A 5584-nucleotide genomic window follows, 5' to 3' on the forward strand; every position below is an offset into this window, starting at 1 on the left:
ATGTGCTTTATGTTTTCTGTTATTTATTTACCACAAGTAAAGGTCAGGAATTGTTATCTTTCTTTTAAATTTTTTTTTATTGTTTCACTTTATTACTGCTGTGTATGTGCTCCATGTGAGTGACGTAGGTGCTTATGTAGGTGGGTTCCGACTTATGGCAAAAATCGCGTTACGTCGTGCTGTAGGAACAGATCTCCAACGTAACCCGAGGACCTATTGTATATTCATTTAATTCTATTACCGATATGACTGCCAGATTATTATTATTTTTTTGTTAATCCTCACCCAAGGATATTTTTCCATTGACTTTTTAGGGAGAATTGAAGAGAGAGGGGAAGACAGAGAGAAACATTGATGAGAGAAATACATTGATTGGTTGACTCCTGCATGAGCCCTAACAAGGGCCCGGCTGGGGAGGAGCCTGCAACCAAGGTACATGCCCTTGACCAGAATCAAACCCGGGACCCTTGGGTCCACAGGCTGATGCTCTATCCACTGAACCAAACCAGCTAGGGCCAGATTAATTTTTTAATAGCCCTTTCATTTTATTACTCTTCTAATCAAGAGCCTATCATGGCTTCCTGCTTTTCTAATTCTAAATTTTGCAAATCTTCTAACCTTTCCTGCCCTGACATTCTATTATTTCTTAACAAGGAAAGCCTACATTCACCTTGAACACAGCTTTCTGCCTGAAATGCTCAAGTGCCCTCTCCTGCTGACCTAACTTAGTGAGCCTTTCTTTCCAACAAATCCAAGCATGTTGGGGTTTTTTTTTCTTGGCTATTTAAAGCCCTACTATTCTAGTCAGGACTAGAAACTTTAACTTAACTCTTCTCTTATCATTTCATGTTTGTACTTATGGTATCCCCAGACTGGCTGTAAACTTCTTGTACCCATTTAGCACAGTGCTCAGCTCAAAAATGTGTATTCACTGGTTATTAATACTTTTCTACTTATAAAATGCCTTTGTATTAGGAAAAAAAGTACAAAAAGTTGTATTTATCTCACTGTACCACTTCAGTACCACATTTCATATGGTCACCAACCCATAATTTAACAAACATCTTATGAGTTTGGCCTAGGTCAAAAGATAAATTAGATCCCAATCATATACTTAGGCACAGAGGTATGCAACCAGTTGGTGGTGGGCTCTGTAGCTATAAGGTCAAGAAGAGATGGGTGGGAAAAACTGAAGTTTCATGGTGGTGCAGTTAAAAGAGGAAGCTGGTTGGTGGAGAGTAGGAAATACAAGAGATGCATGAGACAGAACCAATCAGAGGTACAGAGAGACTGTCTCCAAAAGGAGTCTTGACTCCTGGCAGTCTTCTAGTTTCCAAAATAGTCTCTGAGGTTGTGTTGTGCTGAATTTCCTACCCTTGGATTTCTATGTGCTCCCCTCTTAGAGGCCACATAACTAACCCCCTAATCCTGAGTGCCTTGGTTTCTGTTCCTAAGGACAGCACTTTCATGTCTTCAGATCTTGGTTCTGAACTTTACCTTCTAAAAGAGGCCTCTCATCATCACTATGTAAAGAACCACTCTCCCTCTACTCACAGAATTCTCTATGTTATCATCTGGTTTCCTTCATAGCATCCTTATCACTACTAGAAATCATCTTATTTATCTGTTTATTGTCTATCTCTCCGTGTAGAGGGCCACCTGGGAGGCACCTCGGCATTTTCTTATAATTATTGTCAGCTGAACTCAGAGCATAGGCAGAGCCACTCCCTGGGAACATGCTTCCCCAATAAGGTTGGACATGTTAATCAGGCAGGGGCGGAACTAGATATGTAAATCTAGGCCTTTAAAATAAACCTGCTGTGTGGCTCAGCCCGCTTTTGCTACCTCTCCATCAGAGAGGATGGCGCCCACCTGGCCCCAGCTTAAAATCTATTTCTGCATCTTAGTCTTTCTTTAATTTCTTAATCCCCAGCTCCTCCACTCAGCAAATGGACTGTTTCCTTTTCCATGCAGGACATGGAGAAGAGAGAAACTGCCCCCCACATCTCCGCTCCTAGAATGTAAGCTCCTCAAGAACATCAATCCCACACGTAGAAGACTACCTGACATATAGTGAGCAGTAAGCACTCAATAAATAAATATATTTTGAATAAACACCTGTAGTATGTTTTGCTCTTTTAAAACCCACATTTTTAATATATAAAAAAACACCTCTTGATATTATTCTACTTTTTTCCATAAGTGGCACATGGTGGAAATTATGATTAATGAAAGGTTGCCTAAATCTATGGATATAAGACAGGAACTTTTAGCAGTATACCAGAATAAACTGTCATATCTGGTCTATCACCAACTCTAGCTCTTTCTGCAGTGTGTGGGCCAAGATACTTCTTTGGAAATAAAATCTGCTTCTTATTACTTTGCTCCAGATAGGCGTTTGCTTTTTCTAACTTAAAATTTATTACATTCTTTTTCAGGATTCTGGATTGACTATTATATAATTCCTCAAATGTCAACTTATTGAAACCTAGCCCGTAATTTTGCTCTTCGCCTCTTTTGTTCTGTAACAAAACATCTTAAATAGAAACAGAGCTATTATCAGGCGCATGACAGATCTACTGCATTTTAAGGTCGCATCCCATCCTTCAAAGGGAACACTAGAAGTGTGTGTTGGGGTGCAGGGGGCGGGGGGAGGACAGGGGTGGAAGGAAAGTGCACTGGAATAGGAAGCGTGGCATTACTCCAATGTAGAGGGTGTGGCCAAACTTCCCAAGAGATGATAATCATTGAGCAAGTAATATCACTCTCTCACCTCGACAAACTCCCCAGAATAGGAATGAAAATCTGTGTCAGAACAGATAAGACTTGTAAAATCTTATACCAGAGTAAACAGGCGTATCCAATCTTGAACGGGGAAAGGACAGGGGAAAGAGCAGAAATACAAGCTCAGCCTTCACTGAAATACAATTTAATACTGTGTTCTCAACTTTTGCTTAGGATTGAAGAACATTTTCCACACTTTCTGCAGATACACAGAGGAAGCTTTTGTCCATTGTAGTACTCAATGGCCTTTATGTAAAGAAACAGGTAATAAATGTTTCCTAGAATTTAGTACAAGGGACAAATCTCACATTTAGATCAAACTGAAATTTTTCTTTTTAATCAAACAGTGCAAACTCTATGCTGTCATGAACTTTTAGAGTTGGAAGGGCCTTTAGAAATCATCTAGCCCAGATGCTAGGAAGGGAAAAGAGTTCTAGAAGCAAACGAGTTTTTATATTTCTACTAGAGGCCCAGTACACGAAATTCATGCACTGTGTGTGTGAGTGTGGGGGGTCCCCTCATCCCGGCCTGCGCCCTCTCACAGTCCGGGATCCCTCTCGCAGTCTTGGACCCCTCGGTCCTTATTGCCCACCTGCTTGCTGCTCCTAGCGCTGCCAGGGAGGTGGGAGACACTTCCGCTGCCACCACCACTGCCAAACGGCTCACCAGCTGTGAGCTTGGCTTCTGGCTGAGCAGCACTCCACCTGTGGGAGCTCACTGACCACCAGGGGGCAGCTCCTGCATTGAGCGTCTGCCCCCTGGTGGTCAGTGTGCATCATAGCGACCAGTCCTTCTGCCGGTTGTTCTGCTGTTCAGTCGATTTGCATATTAGGGTTTTATTATATAGGAGGATAATAATTTTATTGATATAAATCATGATAAATTGATTAAACAAGGCCATTAGACTGAGGTGGCTTTACTGCTTTCCTTAGTAGCCTACCTAAGCAATCCAAAACCTAACCTTATAATACCTTAAGGCTAAGGAATTGAAACCTAAGGACAATCAATCACAAACAGACACCTAGGCTTTCTTGAATAAGGTATCCACTTAAACTATCGCCCAACAAATAATTTCTCTGCTTTGCTTCCACCTCTTCTCTATGAAAGTCTTTCCCCTGAACTCCTGTCATGTCCTGTTTGGTGCTGCTCATTTGAATCATTTGTTACTCAAATGAACTCTTAAATTTTTAATGTCTCACTTTATATAGTAACAATCACGTAACACAAAATCCTCCTTTTACAATTAAGTTGTTTTTAGTATATTCATGGAGTTGTGCAACTATCACCACAATCTAACTTTAGAACACTTTCATCACCCTAAAGAAAACCCCATATTCATTAGCACTCATTTCCCCATTCCCCCAGCAAACAAGTTTCTTTACCACAGGAATCCCTGGACCCTTTCAAGGGATTCTAACAAGCTTTTTGAATTTATAAGGGGGTGGAATGTGCAGTGTTTCCCAAACTCATTCAATAGCTAACATCTCAGTGCTTACTATATGCTATTCTAAATGCTTTGCATGTATTACCTCAATTCCCACACCAAAAATGTATTCTATATGGATCTATATATATAATAAATGTGGATATTAAAGCACAAAAAGACTGAGGCTAAGTAACCTGTATTCTTAACTACTCCACTCTACTACTCTACAATCAACCACAGAACCAACTAGTTGTGAGATGAGAATGAACCATGGGCCATAACTTTGGAAATGCTTTAGTTCAGTATCTTTAACTTAATGAGACAAATAAGGCCCGGAAAGATAAGCTGATTTAGCAAGAAGACAAAGCATTCTCTCTCTCTCTCTCTCTCTCTCTCTCTCTCTCTCATTTGATTTCCATCTAATTGACAGCTAAATTTAGAACCCAATGCAATGAACTAATCCCAGGTTCCTGACTTAATTCTCTCCCTTCTTTAAAGACTTTCTTTGCCTAAAAAAAACCACCACAACAAAACCACAACCCCTCCAAGCTTTAACACTCTAAGCTGTCGGGGCTGGCGTTGCGCTCTCCCGGTGCAAGCTCTCGCGGTCAGCGAGGCACCGCTCCATCCCTTTTGCACGTACAGTGCCTCGTTGGAGGACCGGTCAGTTTTCCTCCACCCGAGGCGGAGGTCAGCTCCCTCCCTCTGTGCACCCGCAGCCCTTCATCTGCTCTGGACACTCCTGCCTTGCATTCCACAGCTTGTGTCCTGCTGTATGCACCCCACTTTCTAGCCAGAGAACTACTGGGGGGCAGGCAGGTGTTCGCATCAACTCCTGAAGCCCAGCAAAGGAGGCGCAGTAAGCCCTGACCACTTTCCTCCCCACTTCTGGCTTCATTCCTCCGGAGACAGAACCGAAAGGAACCGAAGTCCAAAACTCTGCTCCAGCCTGCCAGCCCCCAGAGAGCGAGGCTGGCTGATGGTTTAGCGTTTCCAGTCGGAGCCCGGCGCCCGCAGCGCCATCGGGTCAGAAGGCTTGGCCCCTTCTCCTCTGGGACTTGGGCCCGTCCACGCTCGCCGCCCGAGGTCTGCCTTTCGGAACCCGGCGAGAGTCCAGTCACAATAACGGGTCAGGGCGGCGGTGGGCTGGCTGCACCTCCCAGACCCGTCCGACCCTCGCGACGATCCGCGGCGAAGGCATTTCACGCTTTTCGGGACAGACCCCCGAGTCTGGTGAGGAGATAAGGGACGACCTGGGATCCCCGGTCCGGTGGGTGACAGAGCAAGGCCTCGAACTTGGGTCCCTGCTCCCGGCTCAGCAGACCTTTAGGGCGGGGAGAGCGAGGGTGGAGCGGGGTCCGCGCTCGTCCCGCC

This window comes from Myotis davidii, unplaced genomic scaffold (assembly GCF_000327345.1).
Source record: "Myotis davidii unplaced genomic scaffold, ASM32734v1 scaffold534, whole genome shotgun sequence".
In the NCBI taxonomy this organism is placed as follows: Eukaryota; Metazoa; Chordata; class Mammalia; order Chiroptera; family Vespertilionidae; genus Myotis; species Myotis davidii.